Raw genomic sequence first — 9639 nt, 5'->3', positions numbered from 1 at the left:
GTGTGTGTGTGTGTGTGTGTGTGTCTAAGCTTACCAAGTTAGGTTGACTTCAGGCATGGCTAACTTCAGCTCAAGTGCCACCTATTCCAGAAAGTCTCTTTGGATCTCCAATTAAGCTCTTTTCATATTCCCATAGAAATTTGATTTCCTTCGTGGCCTATTCCAAAGTCCTCATTGTAGTACTGGTGATAATGATAGTAATAATGATTGGTGATGAAGATGGTGTTGATGACAATACAGATAACACTTACTAAACATGTAATACCTACTGGGAATTTCACATGTGTAATTTGGTTTAGTCCTCATTACAACCTTGATATAGGCACTATTGTGATCCTTACTTTGCTGGGAAGAAACAGACACCCAGACCAGAAGCTAGGCCACTTGCCATGTGTAGCAACATGGATGGACCTTGAGGGTGTTATGCTGAGCGAAATAAGTCAGGCAGAGAAGGACAAATATCATATGTTTGCAGGTACAGGAGGATTAGGAGGAACTTAACTGAGGAACAAGGGGGAGAAGAAAGGGGGAAATGGTGGGGGAAAGGGAGAGAGGCAAACCATGAGAGACTCTTGAATGCTGACAAAAACTGAGGACTGATGGATATGGGGGAGGGGGGATGGGCATAGAGGAGGGCACTTGTGGGGATGAGCACTGGGTGTTATGTGGAAACTAATTTGACAAAAAAAAAAAGAAGAAGAAGAAGCTAGGCCACTTGCTAAAGAAATACAGCTGATCTCTACGTCTGGCTCCTGGCTGCTCACAGTTCAGGTCAGGCTGGAATTTTGAACCCAGAATTTCTGATTCTAGAGCCCTGCTGACACCCTCATTGTAGTACATCTATCATAGAGCTACACACCATCTTAGATACCTAAACAAGATGGTGCTCATTTTCCCAAACAGCACAAGTTCCTGGAAAAAGACCTGGGTCTTGTTCATCTTTCCATTCCCAAATTGTCCAGAATTTTGTCCAGCACCTAGTGGGTATTTGCACCTATCTTAAATTGAGTGTCTAGACCAGTACCTATATCCTGAGATAGAAATAAAGTTGTTTACATCATAGCCTCTCCTCTCCCTGGCTCATCTTTTCCTGCATCGAAACTAATAGCTCACATAAACAATATTAATCTTTTGGAATAGCCAGCCGCTTCAGCAGAGGGACTGCGAAGATCTCAGCTCAGGATCCACATGTATGAGAGAGAGCTGCCTGATGCATCTTGGCCTAGCATGGCTTTTCTGCTGTCTCATCCCATTTATCATCCGTGGAACTAATGATTTGTCACTGCTAGAAACATGTCTCTATTTTCAGTATCAAGGTCTCAAGGAAAAATTAGAAGGCTTTCATGGGGGCCCACTGCCCAGGGACATGAACTGGAGACTACAGTTGGAGTTCATAAGCCTAGTTCACAAAGGGTTAAGCTATGGGTTAGTGACAGAAACCCAACTCAAGATGACTCCAGCACAAAGTCTGTACTGCCGCATGTAACTGGTGGCTGGTGGCTGGTGGCGGGGGGGGGGGGGTGAGTTCCAGAGGTTCAGGTAAAGTGTTTTTTTCTCTTTCTGTCTCTCTGTATCTCTCCCTGGTTCTCTCATTTCTTGAATTTTCTCTGTGCATTGGCCTCGGTCTGTCTGACCACTGATGGGCTCTGTCTTGAACTTCATGAAGAGTAGACATTACCTTACCTAGGTTTAACATCACGTAACTCAGCAACTGTTAAAAGAAATAGTGCTTCTCCAGCCACTATTGGAAGAAAAAGAAATCCATGATGGTCTCTGATTGGCCCAACTTTGGTCATCAGTCCAACCCTGGGCAGTGATTGCTGTCTGTGCATAGGGGGACTGTGATTAGCCAGGCCTATGTCATATGCCCATTCCCTGGCGCATGGGGAGAGCAGTGTAATTGGCAGCCCCTCCAAAACATGTGGAGCAAGAAAGGGGGCATTCATCAGTAGAAGCAGTTTGTGGTTGCAGGATGGAAGTGTTGCTGAGCAGATAAAACAACTGATATCCCTTAGGAGAGATCTGGAGGGGCCATAGAGCTGGCAGTATATATATATATACCTGTCTGCCAGTCTCCTACCAGACCCTCAGTGTGAAAGGAGGATATTGGGTCCAATTTTTTCTTTTTTCTTAATTTTAGTTGTTGTTGAGATCATTGTAGATATACATGAAGCTGTAAGAAATCATTCAGAGGTTATATGTACTCTTTACTCAGTTTCCCCTATGGTAACATCTTGCAATAATACAACCAGGGTATTGATGTTAATACAAAAATAAAATCAAAGCTCCAACTGGTTTTTCCCCAATTTTTTTTAACCTCCTCTTTACCTGGAAGCAAGAAGTCAAAGGTGAGGAGATTTTCCCATTATAACCAGCATGTTAAAAACTCCAGAAAAACTTGACCCAAAGTTTAAAACAAGCTAAATCTTAATGTGGGAAATCTAGGATGTAACTACCTTGTACACCTAGCTTATCAAAAACTTTGAGGCCACACTAAGGAATTTGTCCATGAAAGTCAAACCTGGGCTTAAATCCTTTCCTCAAGGTGGGATCCCTGAGTTTCTTAAACTTTCTTTTGGGCTTCTTGACAATGGCTGGGCTATCATTTCATTCCATATAGCAATTCCTGGGAAGGTGGACATTCTCAATTACCTCTTTCTGTTGTTCTTGAAGATAGTCCATTCAGCAACAAGGCCATACTTGATTAATTCACCTTGACATTCCACTTGTCCTTCCACCCTGGGGTGACCTTCAAACTATTTAACAACCTCATAATGCAGCTCTGTGTTTATTGCAGCATTCTTTACAATAGCCAAACCATGGAAGCAGCTCAAGTGTCCATCAATAGAAGAATGGATAAAGAAGCTGTGATAACATAAAAAAGAATGAAATCTTGCCATTTGAAACAACATGGATGGAGCTAGAAAGTGTAATGCTAAGTCAATTAAGTCAGTCAGAGAAAGACAAATACATGATTTCACTTGTATGTGGAATTTCAGAAACAAAACAAATGAGCAAAAGAATAAAAAAGGAGAGACAAACCAAGACAGTCTCTCTTTTTTAATATTTATTTTTGAAAGAGAAAGAGATTGGGAGAGAGCATGCATGAGCAGGGGAGGGGCAGAGAGAGAGGGAGAGAGAGAATCCCAAGCAGGCCCCATGTCTAGTGCAGAGCCCGAGGTGGGGCTTGATCTCACAACTGTGAGACCATGAACTGAGCCGAAATCAAGAATTGGTTGCCCAACCAACTTAGCCACCCAGGTTCCCTGAAACACAATCTTAGATATAGAGAACAAACTGTTGGTTATCAGAGGGGAGGTGGGTGGGGGGATGGGTGAAAGAAGTGATAGGGATTAAAGAGTACGCTTATGATGAGCACAGGGTGATGTATAGAAGTGTTGAATCACTATATTATACACCTGAAACTAATATAACCCTCTATGTTAACTATACTGGGACTTAAAATTAAAACAAACAAACAGATGAGAAACAACAACAACAACAACAACAAAACTTCAACATATTTAACAACCCCTGTGACAGAGGCACCATGTAATCAGAATGAATGCTGTAGCACCAGGGCCCTTCTCTGTCAGTGTTAACTCTTTAGTTGTTCGGTTATGGGGAGACTGGGGACCCTCAGAAGATGGCCAGGGAAGCTGAGGTTACAGAGGGTCCCTAGGGATGTGTAAGGGATTAGCTATTTAAAAATGAATAGGAAATTACTTTGTTATCTTAACAACTGATACAGCTTCACCAGTGCACACAGGCTGGGTGTCTCCCCTTACTCTAAACACTCCTGATAGCTGGTTGTGACCTCATTCACATCAGGGAATGTGCATCTCCGTTACCACTGAACTTAGTGTCCACTGGACAATGCGACAATGTGAATAGTGCCCTGTAAATATTTGTTGAGTTGGTATATGTGTGGCAAGTCCTGTATATACAAGGAACTATCTCTGATTACTTTGAGCAGGAATGGTTTTTCTCCCTTCCCTGACCTCTTATGTAATGTGGACTGGACAAATGCATAAACAATAAGGAAGAATAAAACATAAGATATAGCAAGGGCTCAGTGCCAGGAGGCCAGCCTGCCTACCTTCCTTCCTTCCTCCATTCCTTCTCTTCATCTTTTTTCAACAAGCTTTGCTTTGCTCTAAACAGTGGGGATAGAGCAGTAAACCAGACAGAGGAGGTACCTTCCCACATGGAACACTCTGGGAAAATAGAGTGCAAAGCCAGCAGGGAAGTCTGTGGATGAAGGGTTCTTATAAATGAATAGGGTTTGGGGATTAGGAACAAGGGATAAGATGACTACAAAGTGGAAGTAATCATAGGACCAAAGGGTTGGAGGTGGGAATAAACATCACACAGGAGGGACACAGTGGGCCTGGCAGAGTGGGCTGGGAGTGGTATGCCTTGGGGAGTAGCAAGGCTTTGAAGAGGGAGATATATGCATAAACTAGTCATAGCTCTGGATCGCCAAGAGTCACAGTCCAGAGGAGTAGGTGGGTATGTGATCAACTGTGGAGATGAATGTGGCAGAGGTGGGGCTGGGGGTGTAGGGTGAGAGGCAGGGCAGGTCGTGGAGGCATTCAGAAGCCAAAGGGAGAGGTCCACTGTAAACAGGGGGTGGGGAAGAAGGAGCAGCTTGGGAGATGGAGTCAATAGTGATGATATAAACCAGGTGAGGGACAGTGGATGCTCCACCAGTTTTGAGGTAGTGCAGGAGGTAGCGATGGGTGGTGATGGAGATGGGGGGGCAGTAAGAAGCTGCATTTCGGACATGTTGATTTAGAAGTGTTCTCAGGGCCTCTTGGTGGGAATGTTCCATGGATGCCTGTTGACTGGATAGTACACAGAGCAGGGTGTTTACAAGCCACAGAATGAAACCACTTGTGTAGGAAAAGAGAATCACGGGTCTGTCCTTTGAAAACCCAAAGGCAGAGTAAGGAAGGGCAGATGGTGTCACCTCAGCCATTTCTGACAGGTGAAGCGCTGTGCCAATATTCTGAGCTGTGACCTCTAATTAAGGTCCCCAATCCTTTCTCCCTGAGACTGTCTCCAGAACAACGCATGTTTTATATCTGCCTCATCATAACTTCTCCAACCTCCCAGCACCAATTATTGTATCAATGGGCCTGGGGGATTTTCACCCAAGATGTTACTTCTGCTGGGAGCATCTGGCAACATCTTTAATTTTATTTGGTTTCTTCTTTTCTTCCTGAGGAACATCCTGAAGGCAGCAGATGGCAATAAGAAAGGGCAGACCAATGCTATGGAAAGTGGTCTGCTTTGCCCTTGGATTCTCAGACTCCCATTCTCTGTTCTTGAGAGAGGTTGTTAGAAGTAAGCTCCTAAGGCGAATTATTTGTGTGTCCCAAATATCTCTGGGAAGTCAGAGTTTTTTTTTTTTTTTTTTTTTGGCTTATTTAAAGCTATATTTCTATACTTCAGTGCAGAACTAGGGCCACTTGCTCCAGAAATTCATTCACTGATCCAACAAATATTTATGGAGTGCTAGCCGTGTGCTAGGCCCTTTTCTGGGCACTGGGGATTCAGAAGTGAACAAAACAAACAAAAATATGTTCCCTCATGCAGCCTATGTTCTATGTTCTACATTCTAGTCATGTTGTTGACTGTTCATTGACTATCAAATTATTAATCACTACTTTATGCCAGGCAGTGCTGGCGATATAATGATGAGTTCTTGCCCTCAGGGGGTTTATATTCTAGGGATAGTACAGGGTTGCATCAGGCCTGCACATCACCTAAGATTCCTTGTTACAAGCCTCAGAAACAGACCCTGGGTACCTCCAACAAAGGGCAATTTATATAGAAGGCTGTCAGGAACGGTGGATGAGAAGGGAGGAGCAGCAGGTACTATTGGTCGTGCAAAGCCTGGACCATCTCTTCCATCACCTTCTTCCCTGCTGGCAGATCCCTGATTATAGACATGTGATCACAAAACTAACCAACCCTCATTCTGCTAAGTCTCTGAATAGCCGGTCATATGAGATCATAAAATATCCATATTCTTTACAGAAGGCTGTTATTTGTAGCCAGGAGTAGCCTAATTGAAAAGAAGTGGCAGAACATGGCTTAGAAACAGGCAGGACACAGAAGAAACAACATTCTTGTGGCCAGAATGAATGGCCCTACCACCCAGAACCCTCGAAATGGAAAAACAAGATTTTCTCTAATAATGCTACAGTTGTAATTAAAGGAGAAAGTTGGTTCTGGGAGACAAAATCAAACAGCTGTGCATTACATTCTATGAAGTGAAGGTGTGAAGGACCAGCCCTTTGCTCTGAGTTGCTCCGAGTGATGCCTGGCCACTTTGGAGACTCAGTGCAGGGTGGTGGGAAGACTGGAGCCAGCGGCTTATCTTTGTAAAAATTTACATACAGTAAACCCAACGCCCCTTTTCTGAGGGTAGAGTTCTGTGAGTTTTAGCACATAGACATCACTATCATCAAGACACATAACATTTTGGGGTACCTGTGTGGCTCAGTCGGTTAAACATCTGACTTAGGCTCAGGTCATGACCTCACGGTTCACAAGTTCAAGCCCTATGTCAGGCTCTGTGCTGACAGCTCAGAACCTGGAGCCTGCTTCAGATTCTGTGTCTCCCTCTCTCTCTCTGTCCTTCCTCCACTTGGACTCTCTCTCTCTCTGTCTCTCTCAAAAATAAATTAGCATTAAAAAATCTTTATACAGAATATTTTTATCACCCCATAAATTCTTCCATGTAGTGGTAATATCCTCACCCTCTCTTATCTCTGGTAACCACTGATTCCATTCCCCATCCCTACATGATGGCATCATGACGTGTAGTCTCTAGGACTAGTTTTTTACAAGATTAATGCCTGTGAGAGCCATTTCATTGCATGCTTCAATAGCTCATTCCTTTTTACTGCTGAATAATATTCCATGTTTTGGATGTGTCAGTGTGTCTTTATTCATTCATCCATTGAGGAATACATAGCTTATTTACAATTTGGTAATAGTTATGAATGAAGCTTCTATAAATATTCACATATAGGATTTTGTCTGAAAAGAAGTTTTATTTCTGTAGGGTAAATACCTAGGGATAGGATTGCCATGTCATATGCTAAGCATATGTTTATAAGAAACTGCCAAACTGTTTTCCAGAGTGGATGCACCATTTTGCATTCCTACTGAAATGTTTAAGAGTTCCATTTGCTGCACATCTTTGGTGGCACTTGGTATTATCAGTGGGTTTTGTTTGTTTGTTTTGTTTTTTAGGCTATTCCACTAGAAGTCTAGTGGTATTTATTGCATTGTGGTTTTAGTTTGCATTTCCATTATAACTAAAATGTTTATCATCTTTTGATGTGCTTGGTGGCCATCCACATATTTCTTGTGAAGCATCTGTCTAAATATTTCGCTCTCTTTTAACTGAGTTGTCATTTTCTTTTGTTGAGTTTTGCAAGTTCTTTATATATTCTATGTACAAAGGCTTATGTAATTTGTAAATATTTTCTTTCAGTCTGTGCCTTTCTTTTCATTCTCTGAGCAGTGTCTTCTGCAGAAGAAAAGCTTTTTAATTTTCATAGAGTCCAATCTATTTTTTTTTTTTTGTTTTCATTTATGGATTGTGCTCTTGGTGTCAAGTGTAGGATCTCTTTGCCTAACTCAAGGTCACAAAATGTTTCTCCCATATATTCTTTTAAAAAGTTTTATAGTTTTATATTTTACATTTAGACTTGTGGTCCATTTTCTTTTTTTTTTTTCCAACTTTTTTGTAGTTTATTCACTTGAAGTTTCAAGGCTAATATTTACTGGGTTGGAAACTCAGCTTTTACCAAATCCCAAATCTTTTTTTTTTTTTTTTTTTTTACAAATAGTTGTGGTCCATTTTCAGTTAATTTTTGTATAAGGTATGAGGCATGCACCAATGTCCCCCTCTTCCTTCTACTCTTCCTTCCATTTTTTCTTTTCTTTTCTTTTTCTTTTTCTTTCTTTCTTTCTTTCTTTCTTTCTTTCTTTCTTTCTTTCTTTCTTTCTTTCTTTCAAGAATGTTCAATTATTACTATACCATTTACTGAAAATACTGTCCTGTTTTTCAATGAATTACCTTTGCAACTTTGTAAAAAACCAATGGACTATATTTGTATAGTTCTACCACTAGACTCTCCATTCTGTTTTATTGATCTCTGTGTCTATTCTTTGGTCAATAAATATGATGCCCTCTTGATTACTGTAGCTTTATAATTAATTATAGCATTGTAGAGTATGAATTCTCCAACTTGGTTCTTTTTTTTAAGAAAAATTTGCTTTGGCTACTCTGGTTCCTTGGCTTTTCTGTAAAATTTTAGAATTAATCTGTTTATGTCTACAAAAGTCCCTACTGGGGTTTTGATTGGAATTACATTGGATATCTAGATAAGTTTGGGAGAGAAATGATCTCTAGCTGTGTTGACTCTTCCATTCCATGAACACAGTATGTCTCTCCAGTCTTTAGGTGCTCACCTGCTAGTGTTTTGTAGATCTCAGCATGCATATCCTATATACATCCTTGTTAGATTTGTATCTACTTAGCCACTCTCTCTTTTGGGAGCTATTATATATGTCATTTTGTAATATTTCAGTTTCTGATTGCTCATTTCTGGAACACAGAAATGCAGTTGGTATTTGTATATGTTGCCCTTGAATCTCATGACCTTGCTAAACTCACTTATTTATTCTAGTTTTTGTTCTTATAGATTCCTTTGGGATTTTCAGTGTAGACAATCATGCTATATATTTATAGAGGCAGTTTCATTTTTTCCTTTCCCATCTCTATGCCTTTTTTATTTTTAGTCTTATTAGTTAGGATAGGATTTCTAGTGCAATGTTGAATCAGAGTCATGTGAATGAACATTTCCTTGTTGTCAATCTTACAATTGAGAACAGGCATTGAGAACAGAAATGAGAATCTAAGAATTCTCATTCTTAGAATGAGAACAGGCATTCCATTGTTTACCATTAAATATGATGTTAGCTATAAGTTGTTTTTGTGGATGCCCTTTAGCAGGTTGAGGAAGTTCCTTTCTATTCATTGTTTGCTAAGAGTTTTTATCACGGAAGGATGTTGAATTTTTTTAAATACCTTTTCTGTATCAACTAACCAGTTGATTTTTTCTTCTTTAAGTTGTTAATATGAAATATCACAATGACTGATATTCAAATGTTGAACCAGCTTTGCATTCCTGGGATAAACTGTGTTGGTTATTATGTATTCTTCATTTTTATATATTACTGAACTCAACTTGCTAATACTTTGATGAGGATTTCTGTATCTATATTCATGAGGGGTATTGTTCTGTAGTGTCTTATATTATCTTTTCCTGATTTTGGCATCAAGGTAATGTTGGCCTTACAAAACAAGATGAGAAGGGCTCCATCATCTTCTATTCTCTGGAAGAATTTGTATAGAATCTTCTCTAAATATTTGGTAGAATTTACATAGAAACTATCTTGGATTGGAAATTTCCCTTTCGTAGGTTTTAAACTATAATTTAAGCTTCTTATAGGCAGGGCTATTCAGGTTATCTATTTTTTCTTGGGTGAGTTTAGTAGTCTGTGGCTTTCAAGGAATTAAGTGATTTCATCTAAATGGTTGAATTTATGTGT

Source organism: Hyaena hyaena, unplaced genomic scaffold (genome assembly GCF_003009895.1).
Source record: "Hyaena hyaena isolate Hyena2069 unplaced genomic scaffold, ASM300989v1 scaffold_7, whole genome shotgun sequence".
Lineage (NCBI taxonomy): Eukaryota > Metazoa > Chordata > Mammalia > Carnivora > Hyaenidae > Hyaena > Hyaena hyaena.
Note: the sequence above shows the minus strand (reverse complement) of the source record.